Below are 16,358 nucleotides of genomic sequence, written 5' to 3' on the forward strand. Positions count from 1 at the left end.
TGTAGACGTCCACAATGGCGCAAACCGACGTCTAATGGTCTGGGGTAGGTGAGAAGACAGTCAATTGACGTCGGTGTTCACGGGGGGCCGACGTCTATGGGGCTGCAATTAATGTTCTTCACCTAATTCCCAGGCGCTTAGACGTCGCGTAGTCAAAAGGCGACGTCTATGGCCTGAATGGAAGGCGGGAAGACAAAAAATCTTCAATTTAGACGTCGGGGTTCAGTGGAAGCGACGTCTATGTGCCTGTAATTAATTAGGTTCACCAAACTCGAGGGCCATGGACGTCGGGTAGAAGGTGCACCGACGTCTATGTGCCTGTAAGTAATTATGTTCATCATTATAGACGTCGACACCTCATCACAATTGTCGTCAACATCCCTGACAGGAAATCAAACGTCAATCGTTTCAGCTTTCTAGACGTCAGCTCCCCTATACACCGACGTCTAATGGTATTCAAAAGGTCAGTTGAAATGTTAACTTGGACGTCATATTAGTGAGATAACCGACATCTATGTGAATATAGACGTCGGTGTCTAGAACAACCGACGCCCAATTTCATTTTAAATACAACCGCAAACTCTTCGCGGCATTCAGTTTCTGATATCGTCTTCCTCTTCTCCATTTTCTCTTGCGGCCTCTTCCATTTCTCGCTTCTGGCACCTCTTCTTTTTCTCTCTTGCGGCATTCCGTTGTTGTTTCCGATTTCTTTATCGTCTGCCTCTTCTTCTTTTTCTCTCTTGCGGCATCCCAGGTGCATGGTTTTTTTTTATGCTTACCGTTTAAACTTTGTTTAGTCTTTCATCGATTATCTTCTCGTGCAACTGATTAAAATTTGCTTTCTTTGTGTTGTGTTTTAGTGCAATTTTGTTCCTTTCTTGAGGTAACGTAGTAACATATTCTCCTTTGCTAGCTGCCTCCCAAAAAAAAGCGGCGCCTAGTGAATTTCTTTTAATCATTTCAACCCAAAAACGACCCTGGGTCGTTGCCTAGTTATCGTTTCACTGTGATTTTTTCTTCTTGCGGATGAAAATGGAACTAAGCAAGAACCCAAGTTCGGTTTTGGGTTGAAAAGATCCATAAGAAATTCAACAGACGCAAGCTTTTTTTTTTAGGGGAAACTAGCAAAAGGAGATTGTGCTACTAGACTATCCAAAGACGGGAACAAAACTACATTAAAACACAACCACTGTATTAGACGTCGGTTAATGTACACACTGACGTCTATAGTACCTTTTAGACGTCAGTCAGTGTCATTTTCGAAGTCTTTAGTGCCTCTTCGACGTCGGTTATTGCTAAGACCGACGTCTATATAATGTCTTTAGACGTCCATTTTCCCCTACACCGACGTTTAGTGACGTCAGACCTGTCAGTGACTGACGTCACGATAGACGTCGGTTATACTATTTTTCGGAAGTCGCATTGACGTCACCGGAAATTACGTCGGTTCATTTATAGACGTTAAAAGCCCAAAACCAACCAACGTTAATCAGTGTTTTTGCACTAGTGTAAGGTCACAATTTGCATAGTTATGAGTCCTTAAATTATTATGTATAAGGTTTTATATAATTGTTTATTATAGAGTACAATATTAAGTTTAATTATCATCGGTAAATCATAACACAGTAGAAGAATGACAGCTATAACAGTCAATGGTACTTATTCTATTAAACTCAAGACGGTTGAACTCAAGACCACCACCAAATGCCGAACCGAATGACAATAGAAGTATGATTTGTTAGGATATGCTAAATATTCTATTGACGAATATTAGGAAATCAAACATTGTGTTAGTTATAATTTAGATACTATTATAATTTGTGCAAATTTGTGCCCCTATCTTTCCTTTAATAGATGAAGAATTATAGGATCCTTGTATGTATATATACACTAGTGCAAAAACGGTGTTTAACGTCACCCATAAGACGTCGGTTGGAGGGTAGCCCGACGTATATTAGCGAACGATGGCATTACCGTAAATAAGTTGGTAAACACAACATTGGTTTATAGAGCAAACAACGTCTATTATATAGTAGAGGTCCACTCTACCCTAAACCGACGTCCAAGGGCCTGGAAGACAGTCTTTTCTACCCCCATTAACGTCGATTGTGATGGGGGGCTGACGTCTACCTGGCTGCAATTAATGCTCTTCACCTGATTCCCAGATGCTTAGACATCATGTAGTAAAAAACCGACGTCTATAATGTTATAGACGTCTGTGCTCCCTTAAGTTGACGTCAATGGGCCTGTCCGGAAGGCAGGAAGAAAGTCAATTTCTGCAAAATAGACGTCGGACTTCTGGGCGTGCGACGTCTATGTGCCTGTAATTAATGCAATTCACCAAACTCGCAGACATTTCGACGTTCAGTCTTAGAGTGTCGACGTCTAAAATGTTATAGACGTCGGCGCCAAAGGACAGTCGTCGTCTACTTCCCTGACAGGAAATGAAACGTCAATTCGATCAGCGCCGTAGACGTCGGCTACCCTTGCCTCCGACGTCTAAGAGGCAGATTAAAAGTTTTCTTGGACATCATATTAGTAATAGTACCGACGTCTAGATGACTATAGACGTCGGTTTCAGCATCAACCGACGCCACATTTCATGTTAAATTAACCGTAGACTCGGAGGAGTTTCGCGGCATTGCAGTTTCGCCTCGCAGACTCGCAGTTTCGCCTCATTTAATCGTCTTCTTCCTTTGTTTTTTCTCTCTTGCGCCATTGCATTCCAGTTTCTGATAACATCATCATCTTCCTCCTCTCTTTCTTCTCTCTTGCGGCATTGCATTCCAGGTGCGTGATTTCTTATTTAAACCATTTAAACTTTGTTTAGACCGATTATATTAGTCTTCTGGTTCAACTGATTAAAATTTGTTTTCCTTGTGTTGTATTTTAGTACATTTTTGTTCCTCTCTTGGGATAACGCCGTACCACATTCTTCATTTGCTAGCTGCCTCCCAGAAAAAGCGGCTTCTTTTGGATTTCTTGTGGCATTTCGACCCAAAAACGACCCTGGGTTGTTGCCTAGTTATCGTTTCACCGTAATTTTTCCCTCTTGTGGTTTAAAATGGAACTAAGCAAAGACCCAGGTTCGGTTTTGGGTTGAAATGTCATGAGAAATTCAAAAGACGCAAGCTTTTCTTCGGGGGAAACTAGCAAAAAAAGAGTGTGTTACTGGACTATCCAAAGACAGGAACAAAATTGCACTAAAACACAACGACTATATTAGATGTCGGTTAGTGCATACATCGACATCTATAGTGACATTAGACGTCGGTTAGTGACATGTTCAAAATCTTTATGTGCTCTTAGACGTCGGTTAATGCTTGATTCGACGTCTACATATTGCCTTTAGCCGTCGGATATTACGCCTTCACTGACGTTTTGATGGATACCAATTCCAGTTGAAACCATGTGGAACGAAACTTCAAACCGGAAGAGATCAACAATGACAATGGTTGCAGCGGAATGATGGAGTTAATGGTGTGTTTGAAGTGTTCACGGTGATAAGAGGTGTTTAGGTGAAACCTCACAGCTCAGAAAGCCTTCCCACTATGGAAGGAAGCTAGAGGATAGGGTAGAGAAAGTGAAGAGAATTGATGACTCAAGAGCAATAGGGCTGGAAATTGAATTCAGCAGCATTTCACTAAAGCTCAAAAGTGCTTTTTACAAGGTAATGGCCCTCTTATTTATAGAAGAGGAGGAGCCCTTAATCTGACCCAATTTCCCTCCAAAAGCAAAGGTAATTCAACCCAAAAAACTAGCTGGCAGGTGCATGTGTGCCTTGCTTCAAAACAGATCAGCAAAGACTCATGGGAAGCATGCTTCTTCCGTGTGGCTGGGCGGGAAAAGGGTTTTGGCTGGGCCAAAACCTGATCCAGATCCAATGTGCATCCAATTCCAATCCTAAAGTCAACCATTCTTCTTTTGTTTTCTTTGATCCAAGGAGTCTTTGGATGGATAGTTCATGATGTCCTAGCTTTATTTAGATCCTACAAAACAAAGTAAAACATATTAAAAGATAATCCTTCTAAGACTTAGAGAAAGAAACTCAAGAAAGCTTTAGAAAGTCATTCTTTAACTTCCCTTTCTTAGTCTTAGCTTGAGTTGCTACTCCTTTGGATGGTTTCCCTGATTAGGATTCCATCACGTTTAGTGATGTCGGATATGGCATTAACTGACGTCTGTTATATGGATGTCCGACGTCCCATTAACGTCACCGGTATTGACGTCGGTTGTGAAGAAGACGTTAAAAGCCCAAAATAACCGACGTTAAACAACGTTTTTTCACTAGTGATATATATAAATGGTACTCTACTTTTTGAAATAATACATCAGAATTATTCTTTAAACATGTTTTAATATGATTATTTACACTGTATCTAAATATCATTATAATTATAATTATCTACTAATAAAAAACATATTTTTTTTCTTAGAAAAGTAAATTAGTATTTTGCATAACAAAACGTAAGCTAAATACTTGTGCAATCTATTAATGCTATAGAAAATAGACGTTACTTATATGAACTTATTATCTCTCTGTGCAAATGATAGAGAGAAGAACAATTCTTATAAGCTTACAATTATTATTATTATTATTATTTTCATTACCAAGAGCACTTGTTCTATTTACCTAACTACATGATCTCGTCAAGATCAGCTGCCTCAAGATCAAGGTGGGACAATTTTCGTGCAAGAACCCTTTTTGCAAGGGACCTTTGTCTTTTTTCAGTATATAATGTTCAGCAATATAAGCAAAAGACAGAGCCAAGCAAATGGGGCTGCTCAATATCCAGAACACAGCAAAAGCACGACCAACAGTAGTAGAAAAGCTCTTATCCCCACAATGGGGCATGCTTAAGGCGGTCTGAGAAAGTGGCGACACTCAATCTAGTCCATGCACGCGGTGAGGGGTTGCTCCATGCAAGAGCTACCTGTCATGGACGGTCAGGGAAGGAGAGGGGGGGAGGCGGCATGGGTTGTTTTGGTTAGTCTCGAGGGATATTGTTGGTGGAGGAAGGATCAGACGAGGTTGGTGAAGAGAAAGGGATGGAGGTCGGCAAACCAGAGGAAAGGTTTTTCAAGGGAGTTGCGCTAGTTAAATTATCTTAACTTCTAACCTTTTAGATTATCTTAAAATATTTAGTTAAATTATTTTAGTTTAGTTTTATGAAAAACTAATTGAATAAGATAGTATGTTCTTTAATATAAAACTTATTTAGATTTCTTTTATTTCTTTTACTTGAATCAAATTTAAATCGTTAACGGCAGACAGTCCAGGTTTGCACAACTATATTGAGATGGCATTTAACTACTACCATGTCACCAAAAGTAGAGTCTTCAGGCCCCACCCCAAAATTAGGGTTCTGCATTTGGGGGAAACCTGCATCTGTGTTGCGAGAAGAAGGAAAACGTTGCTCGCTTTACTTCAATGGAGGATGATTTCGCGAATTGTGCGGCTCATGGTAGCATGAAGAAGACGAACCTAGTTGTGTAAGAAAGCACTCATGGTGGCTGGTGGAGGCAAGCAACGGTGTGATTCTATGTTTCTTTGATTTGAGATTTTTCTGGATTTCGTTGTGGTTCTCTGTAGGTTGGAGAAGATTATGGCGGCAAGGATTGTCACGCTGACGATGAAGCTCTTGATTTGGATGATTCATGGCTGATGCACGAGAATGAATATTTGAATGGAGTTCGAGATTAAGGTTTCGTGATTTGGGGGAGATTGCGACTTTGATGGTGGTGGTCATGGAGATTGCACGTGATGGCTGCCGTGGTTCTTTGCAGGTGCGACTTCATGGCGGCATGGTGACTCTGGACTGTGGCGGCAGTGGCGTTAGGGTTCGGTGGCGGTAGGGTTTTGGTGAGCTGAAGGTTGAAGAAGATGGTGATGTGGCAGTAGTTAAATGTCATCTCAACACTGTTGTATACACCTGGACTGACTTTCGTTAACAATTTAAACGACGTTAGCAAAAAGGACCAAATTGAACAAAATTTACATTCTTTAAGACAACATTGAACAGAAAAAAAAAAACTTGAAGACCAAAGTAAACACACTTGACGAAAATAGGGACTATCAAAGATATTAGACCAAGAATAAAATATTAACCGTATAGAAATAATAATAATAAAAAAAAAAAAAAGACAAGGAGAGCATCTACACTCAACCAAAACCCAATTCTTTTGTCTCACATTAATGTCGAACAACAAAATATTACTTCACCTTTTATTTTATATTATTTTGATTTATTTTTGATTTGAAATTTAACTTTTTCTCTTTTTATTTGAATTTTCATATAAGATTTAGAAATTTAAATTACAAAATATTCTTATTAATTTATGGATATAAATATAAAATATTTGTGCAATTATAAGATATAAGTCAGGAGTGCAATTTATATATATAAATAGTCACCTCATTTACTTATAGTTTATTTTGATTCATATAGAAAATTAATAAACTTTCTATAAATTTGTGACTATAAATCAAAGAGCAAATTAAAAGAAATAAAAGATTCTTAATTAACTACTTATCTTAAATAAAAATTAGGTAAAAAATTCATTAGAGTGTGGCTATATATATCATTTGATACTCCAATAAATATCTGATTCTTTGATCAAATAAACTTTTTTTTTAATGAATCAAACATATTTAAAACTTCGTAGATCTTAATAAATTGTCTTAATTTTTTTCTATGAAAGATATTGGAACTCATGGAGATAAAAACTGGTAGTGACACTCTTTTCTTTTTTTTGTCCATTCGACTTTTCTTCACTTTTTTTTCTTTCCATCTTATATTTTATTTTCCTTTCTTGTTCATCTGATTTATATCTTGAATGGTTATTTTAAATGTTAAGCATGACACTTATATATTAAATTTACGTTCAATGGAATACATCCTACAATAAAATTTAAGAAATTTATTTAAATACGGACAATAATTAGTTTATCAGACATAAATAATGTTTATCTATTATTCATGTAACATCCCAAATATATAACATATAATTATATAAGGATGTCAACATAGATAATATTAGAAAGCAGTTAAGATAAGAAATTAGAGTATTATGATTACAATCATCCCAGAATTTAAAACTTTAAAGACAAAGAAGTATCTCAAATGACATAATCTGAGTATTAGAGTATTTCAAAGTAATACAACTTAGTTAAAGCCAGGATCCTCTGATACCATAATTCAACTTAAAAAGAATAATCTATTTATCCCATTATGCATAGTATATCTGTTTAAAAAGTATTTGTTGGTATTTCAAAATTTACGGATACCCGTAAATAACTATGAATATTTAAAAATATATTTTTATAAATTTTTAAAATAAAATTACAAAAAAATATCAAATATGATATAAATTAAAGGTTTAATACATCATTTGATCCTTTTTTTTTTTTGGGTTTGGTTCAAAATGATCCCACTTTGGAAAAAAGTTCACTAAGGTCCCATATTTTATATGGTCCTTTTCGTAGACGCCGTTAAAATCATAACGGTGCAGATGCCACCGTGGCCAAACCTCAATGAGCTGTTTAGTTGAATGATTATGTGGCATTGTGAAGTGAAGTGAGTTGGTGGAAATGTTTAAAGTTGAGGTTATTATGTCTAATAAAAGGGGTGGTTAGGGTTCTTTCAAGTTGTTCACTTTTTTTAGCACAGTGGTTATGGGTAGATAAAAATGGCTTCTTCCCAAGGTTGTTCCAAAACAGGATGGGAAAGAAATTCGCAATCCGCAAATGATGGTAGTTGGAGGAGAGGTGGGATAATCCCTCGTTGCAATGATTATGCTGTGAGCAAAGTGGCGAGAACTCCACAAAATAATGTACTGAAGAAAATAATGAGGAAAGAGATGATGAAATTGTCAGACAAAAGAGGAGGATTTGTGATATGAAAATTTTAGTCCAAAAGTTGCAGAAAAGGATAAACAACAAAATCAAATTAAACCTTAACCCCTAAATTTACACCCCCAAATTCAACAAAAAATATTTAAGCAACAAATTTATACCCCCAAAATCATCGTCAATCGAACAAAATACGTATATTTAACACAAAATCAAATTAAACGCTAATCCCCAAATTTATACCCCTAAATTCAACGAAAAATATTTAAACAACAAATTTATACCCCAAAATTATTGTCAATCGAAGAAAATACCTATATTTAACACAAAATCAAATTAAACCCTAACCCCCAAATTTATACCCCTAAATTCAACCGAAAATATTTAAATAACAAATTTATACCCCTAAAATCATCGTCAATCGAACAAAATACGTCTACTTAACACAAAATCAAATTAAACCCCAATCCCCAAATTTATACTCCCAAATTCAACGAAAAATATTTAAACAACAAATTTATACCCCCAAATTATCGTCAATCGAAGAAAATACCTATATTTAACACAAAATCAAATTAAACCCTAACCCCCAAATAAAACAACAAGAATATCAACTAATTAGGCTTAGATTAGGACCACTTACCTCACGTACGTACGATGTTCCGCTTACACCTTCAAGGAATCAACAGTCATCACTAGTTTCACAACAACTTTGAACCCATAGATGGCGTAATCAGATAAGGGTTTTTTACTTTAACCCAGAGTTAACCTATTTTACGTCATTTTATTCTTTTCTTAAATATTTACACATTAAAATGACTTCACAGCGCCACGTAAGCATCGAAGTAAACAACTCGTTAAGGTTTCGCCACGCTAACATATGCATTGTTATGATTTTAATTGCGTCTACAAAAAGGACCATATTGAACATTTTTTAATGAAATATGGGACCTTAGTGAACTTTTTTCAAAGGTGAGATCATTTTGAACCAAACCCGCAAAAGAATGGACCAAATGATGTATTCAACCTAAATTAAATTAAAATTAAAATTAATTTTAATTAAATTTAACCTAATAAATTATAAATTAATTTTAATTTTAATTAAATTTAACTTAATAAAATATAAATCAAATTTTTATTTTAATTATTTTGTAGATAATGGATACCCACAGGTACAGATAATATGATATTCACACCCGACTCGTTTATAAGCGGACATTAAAATACCTGTTACGTAGGAGTAATACATACTCGTGGGATACCAACTATCTGCCACAGATTTTATCCACGGATACCCGTGAGTACGGGTATTGTTGTCTCCCTATATCTAAGTAGACTCTTTTAAAAAAAACCTTACCCATATGCATATAAAAGTTGTAATGATTTTGTATCTATAACATCTCCTGAAATAGTTTAGTATAGGAAATTAATTGCAACATGTAAGGAAGCTCATGGAATATTCAACATAAGAAAAAATCATATTACTAAGAGTGAGTAAATTTTGAGATCCAATATATAATAATCTTATTAAAACAATATCGTCTAGAAAGATTAGACTGTCTAGTAACTCAAGTTTTGAAGTTAACATACAATACTTAACGAAATCATTTGTTGAGTAAAGGGTCTAAAAGATGTGTTTGTTAAAAATAACGTTGAATGAAATAACCATTTATCTATAAAAACCAATATTGAATGAAAATAGCGCATAAATTTTTATGAAAATAACATTTTCCAGCATACATTGTTTAACATACAATGTTTAAACAAATAGTGCCTAACAAAAGGAAATGTCTAACAAGCATATGCCTTTAAAACATTGAGACTTAAGATTTTATATCTAAAACATATCTAACAAGATAAGTGTCTAAAGAAAAGAATCGTCTAGGAGAAGATTGTTAAATGATATAATGAAACTCACAAACAATTTTATAGAATAACTGTTTAACGATTATATCGTCTAAAGATCATATATTAAACATTTTGCTTTTTAGATGATGTTGAAATATGTTTTAAACACACAATATGTCTTAAACATGCAATATGTTTTAAACACGCAATATGTCTTAAACACACAATATGTTTTAAACACGCAATATGTCTTAAACACGCAATGTGTTTTAAACACGCAATGTGTTTTAAACACACAATATGTATTTATGTTTACCAACGTTTGAAACATTTATTGCATGTATAAAAAAATGTTTCTTTGTTTGTATGCTTTATTTATGCAAATCATGATAGTACAAGAGCCTTACTCAAATTCCTGCACAAGATGGATAAAGTTGTTAAGAGATAGAAAGACATTCAAAAAATATTTCCTTAAAGCTTTTAGCTCTAAAGAACCATACAAACTACTTTTGAAAAATCTCTAATAAAGCATAGTAGCTCTGCAACGAAGAGTTGAGTCTGATTGCCCATCTAAAAAGGTTATAAAGTCTACATGGAAGTCAAATCCCAGTCTAACGGATTTTTCTCAAGAAGACTATATATATAGAGATGATTGCATGATGAGAACAAGAAGAAGTGCATAAACTTGTTGTTTCATTGTTTCTTTCTATTGTCTAACACTTTCATTTATAGAGAAATATCTTTTACAAGTTTTCAGAAGTTTATTGTATTATTCATATATCCTCTCTACGAGAGTAATTTTATTTCTTGTAAGAACTCAAAAACACTTGTTGTATTTAGATTTAGATGTGAATTCAAACACTTGTATTGTTTAACCCTATGGAGTTAAAAATTCTAGACGGTTTGTCTAGTGCTATACTAAGAGTGGTTAAACTTGTCTAGTCATGTTAGTGTTTTTAACCAGGAGTGGTTGATAGTACTCGTTATAAACCAGGAGTCATTAAACTTGTCGTAATCTTTGTTAAAGATTAGTGGAACCCCTTAAGAGGCATTAAAAGAGAACTAGACGTAGCTTAGGTTGAAGCAAACCGATATAAAATTATTGTGTTATTACTTTCCTTCTTTAAAACATTTTCCTAAACTTTATATTAAATAAACACACATCTAACAATTATTGTAGATCATCTAATCTTTGCAATAGTCGTTAAACGTTGATTTATGAAAAAGTTTTAAAACACTATTCAAACAACCCCTCCCCTTTCACCCTCTTTTTCTAGTGTTTTCTTGTATTTCAAGTCTAAATTATTATATTGGTTATTGATAACAGTTGATTTTACCATTATCTGTGATGCAATTTTGATACTAAATCAACTCTTTTCGAGCTTATAACTTGCTTAATCCTCTTTTTTATCTTAGTTTTATGAATAATTGTGTTTTGGGCTACTTTGATGTAATTTAATCTATAATCCCTTTATTTTGTAGCTAAAAATATGCTTGAAAGAATCTCCAACAATGTAAAGAGCTGAACCAACCACAAAAAGCAAACAGATCTACAGAAAAAGAGAAAAAGATGCAGTGTAGAAAAGTCAAGCTGAGGGCCCTAGGTCAGGGGCCCTGAGTGCCACCTAGTCAGGCTGAGACCCCTGGGTCAGTGTAAGAAGGAAGAGGGATACCTATTTATGTTGAGTTTTTCCAATTAGATCCCTTTATTAATTTTTTTTCCTAATTAAGTCCTTAAAAGCGAAAAATTGACTAAATTGGGTCCTTGCCATTAAATTTGGTCAACGTGCTTAAGTTTTTTATGATCTGGCAGCTTGACGTGGAATAATTTAATGAACAGAGCCTCTTAGGTAGAAAATATTTGATTAAAAAATTAAAAAAAAGGATCATCCTCTATTACCATGAAGCGCCACCTAGAAATCTTCTTCCATGTGCGTCTCATAACGGTTTAAAAGCAGTTATTTTCATACTTAATTTTGATATCAAAAGCACCCTTTTGACTTAGAAACTTGCTTGGAATCATGATTTTTCTTTAGTTTTGTGAATAAAAGAGTTGAGGACGTGTTTTATGATTTTTTTTCGTCAAATTCTCTTGATTTTGTAGGTTTTTGGAATGATTTGAAATAATGGTTGAATTATCAAATGGTTGGAGGACTGAAAACTCAATCAGAATGCTGAAAAGTCAACCATAGTGCAGAAAAACAAAGTGCTGAAAAAATCCGCTGGGGCTGAGCGGTACCTAAGTTGTACCTAAGTGCCAGCCAACGCCCAGCGGTGAAATTGACCGCCGGGCAGTGGCGCGGCTTAGAGGAAACCGCCGGGCGGTGAAATTAGGCGTTGGGCGGTTTACAGATGGGCTTGGACCTGTTTTCTGCGATTTTTATGATCTGTTTGGGCTTGAACTTGTTTTCTGTTATTTTTATGCCTTATTTAAAGGCCAGAACGTCTTAAGGTTGGTATCTTTTGATGGCTTAGGCACAAAAACACGCTTTTCACCCCTTTGGGGCTAGATTTGGAGATGGTGACAACTCTCCTTTTCTCCTTTTTAGGGTTTGTATCTCTTTCATTCCATTATTTACCTAGTTTCTCCATGACGATGGAGAACTAATCTTATTTGTTATTGGAGAAAGATGTAACCTCTAAACTCTCATATATCGAATTTCTTATTTATTTATATGCTTGTCATATGCTTTGATTATCAATTGTTCGGTTCTCATCTGCGCTTAAAGCTTTTATCGTTTAACTCATTTGATAACTGTTGTTTGTCTTTATTGATACGGGAACGTACGGTACTGTCATGAACTTGTGAGAAATTCCTTGATTAAGCAATACCACCTAGGGTTAGGGGGTAGGACGATCAATTGTTTTTGCTTTTGTTCTTAACGCGTTATTAATTACTAGGGGAGGCTAGGGATAGCAAGCCAGTAATTAGTAATAGGCTCTTTTCGCCGAGGGGTCGAGTTAAGGGTAGACTAAGAAAGTTTGCATGACAATATGATAATAAAGCGAATCTAATAAGAACAGTAGATTTATGAGAGTGATTGGGTGAAATCTGAATCCTAGCAACAAATCCATCTCATATTATCAACATCATCCGTCCACTTTTGTGTTTAACCTCAATTGATCAAATTGCATTCATGTTTATTTTTCCGTACTTTAAATTCAAAAAAACCCCAAAATATTTTGTTCTTATAGTCTTGATTGGTTAAGCAAAAGCACAACAGTTTAGTGCCTTAAGTCTCTTGGGAAAACGATACTTTGACTTACCATTTATTATTACTTGATACGATCTGGTACACTTGCCAGCTTGTCAACAGCGTCACCCATAAATCTTCTTCCCTCTGCATCACCCATAAATCTTCTTTCTTGTGCATCATCCAGAAATCTTCTCCACTATGCATCACTCATAAATCTTCTTCCATGTGCATCAAACCTGTGAAAGAAAACCCAAAGAATCGCACATCACAACAAACTTGTAGAGAAATCCCAAATTTCATAAACTCATAACCCTAATCACACCTGCACCATCTTCGCGACATTGAACAGGAAAACACAGAAACATTGATTCATTCACCAACCCTTTTCTCTCGTTCTCGCTGCCTCTTCTTCAAATCCCATACTCAGCCCATTTTCTTCAATAATCTTCTCTTAATCTAACCAACCAAATCTTCTTATCACTATCTCTGAAACCATATATCTTGATATTATTTTTATTCTTGTTCATTAACCTTAATCTTCACAAGAAACTCAAAAAAGAAGCATATCAAGAAAAGCAGAATTCTCAGTTGCTTCAAGCTGCAATAAATCACAAGTAAAATTCAGAACCCCATTATCAACCTAATGGAGAAATCAGAAGAAAAAGAAGAAAGTGTCGATTTGAGTCGAATATCTCTTCGACCCCTTGAGCTCTCTGGCGTGGATGATGTCTTGGTGTGGACCTCCAATGAAAAGGTGGCAACTTTCTGCACTTAGGATCATTATAGTAGCAAAGAATAGGGAATCAATTTCATCCAAAACATAGCCAATAAGTTTGCGTGGTGTAGAGAAATATGCCTGAACGACCGTTCTATTGGGTGTGTTTCTCTTTCCTCCAATTTAGAGCATGATCAAAGCAGGAACATATCCTTGGAACTTGGCTATGTTATCGGTTTCAAATACTGGGGTAAAGGGGTTGCCATAGTGGTTTTGAAGAACGAGTTAAGGTTGCTTTCATAAGCAATCGTTGCCAAACTTGGAGATGATTGAAGCTCTTATTGATGTGCTGAATGTTGGGTCTCAAAGAGTGCTAGAAAAAATTGCTCTTCATTGGGTTGGTTTTGATAAACCCTAATTTGGTGGTGCTTAATTTCATATTTCAAAAAAATTTTGGAATTCATGAACCCTAATTTTGTGATGAACTCTGAGTATCAATCGTTAAGGTTGAAGATGGAAATGTAAGGTTGAAGATGATGAATCCTAATTTAGGTTTCAATTATCAAAAACCTAATTTTTAAATGTATAATGTAATCAAATTCCACATAACAACCGTGTTAATGCTACATACTAAAAATTTAGCACGTCAAGCTGTCAGGTCATCAAAAACTTAACCATATTAATCCAATTTAATGGCAGGAATTCAATTGAGTCAATTTTTCACTTTTAAAGACTCAATTGGGAAAAAAATTAATAAACATGACTGGAAAAATTCATCAATGCGGAAGTGGTTTAACCATTTTTTAAATACTAACCGTGAAAGTTTCACAAATTGAAAAATAGTTTTTCTTTACCACTTACACTTAATAATTAGTTTAATAATTTTATTTTTTATTAAATATTATTTAATAAATGAAAAGTTGTAACAAAATTTATTTTTTTATTAATATTGGGAATATTATTTATGACAATATTAATATTGATAATGCTATTTAATAATAAAGTAATTTAAATAATGAAGATCATAATTTTTAAATATATTTGTTACCATAAACTATTTTATTATGATTATGTTTGCAATTTTATTTAATAGTTTCACTCTTTTAATAATAAATATTATTATACATAGAGTAGAGTGTTATATTTGTCTTTTAATATTGATAAGATGTCTAATAAATACTAAGAACATAGATTTAATATACAAATTATATAATCTACTATTCAGTTACTAAATTAGTATTTAAACTTAATAAAAGAGATTTAACTTGTTTATATCTTTTTTCAATTTTATCTTTTAATAAATAACTATTTGTTTTCAATGTAATCATTTCTCTAGTTGATTTTTTAATTAAAATAATTATTTATAGTAAAAAATTACCTATAAAATAAATAAAAACCATTTACAATAAAATCATTAAAATTGTATATATTTATTTTTATAACTTTTTCTTATCACAAATAAAAAGAACACATATTTTCCCTAGTATAAATTATAAAAACATCAACATATCACATTATAATAATGTTTCATATTATCAACGCATATACAAAACTATCATTCGCCAACCGTGTTTTTAAAATTTATCAGCTTAATTAGAACAATTAATTGTAAAACCATACGTGAGTGTTAGACAAGATTGAAAGTGGCGAGTTTTATAAGGTTACTTGGTAAAGATTCTAAAGTGAGTTAAAGTGGTCACTTTAGAGGTGGCCATTCCCACACAGGGACAGTAATATCTGTCAACTTTTACATGTTAACAATTTTTTATAATAAGTTTTTGAGAATAGGTTATATATCTTTAATTTATTAATTCGTTTATATTTATTACACCAATCACAAGCCATTATATAAACGATGTAAAAAACTTGTTACAAAAACATTTTCCATTATTTGTAGCATTGGCTTTTGTTGATATTGGGTTTGCGTAATTAATTAACAATGGTGACTCTTTTGGTTATTATTTGAAAAATATCTTTTAACACGCATAAATTTTTTATAATATCTCGGTAGGTCTTTATTTTCGTCCTGAATCTTAATTAGGTCCATTTTTTTTTCAACTTCTTAATTGGGTCCTTATTTTTTAAAATTGAAGTAATTAGAGGTCTGCCGTTAAATTAGACAAACAGTCGTTTAAATTTAACCTACATGGTATGATCAGTATATTCATTAATCTTTCGTGGCATTAAAAATGAGTTTGAATTGATTTTTATATTAAAAAATGGATTAAGCAAAGTTCAAATCAAATGTCTTCAATGACAAAAAAAGACAAACCCTTTTCTTCTTCCATTGGAATTGGAAGCGCGAAGAGGGAGAAACCCCTTTTCTTTTTAGAACCCTAAAATTCCTTCTCAATAATGAAGCCAACATCATCTGCATCCTCCATTCAACATCATCTCCTTTAAGGACTTGGCCACCATCAATAACATTCACAATTAACTTTTATTGAAGTAAACACAAATTCAATTCAACTCATTCCAAAGAAATTCCACAAACCAACACAAATCACACACATCATCTTCACCACGCCACGAGCAACAAAAAAACCAGCATTTTGATAACGGATGATTTAACGTATTTGTGTGTGTATATTTTGTGAACAAATCAACTCCTTCATAACTTTTATCTTGTTTTATCCTCACGTTTAGTGTGTTTCCTAGTTTTCTTGTGTTTTATTTAGTATATGCTTGTTTTTACCTCTAATCTCTTTGTTTGAGTGTTTGAAATAAATTAATAAGAAGCAATTCT

General features: G+C 33.9%; 1 pseudogene; it reads left to right on the forward strand.

Annotated features, from left to right (window-relative positions):
- Positions 1–13,517: 13,517 nt before the first annotated feature.
- LOC111240936 overlaps positions 13,518–16,358 on the forward strand; it is a 6,203-nt pseudogene continuing 3,362 nt past the window's right edge.

The sequence above is a fragment of the Vigna radiata genome, unplaced genomic scaffold (assembly GCF_000741045.1).
Source record: "Vigna radiata var. radiata cultivar VC1973A unplaced genomic scaffold, Vradiata_ver6 scaffold_149, whole genome shotgun sequence".
Classification (NCBI taxonomy): domain Eukaryota; kingdom Viridiplantae; phylum Streptophyta; class Magnoliopsida; order Fabales; family Fabaceae; genus Vigna; species Vigna radiata.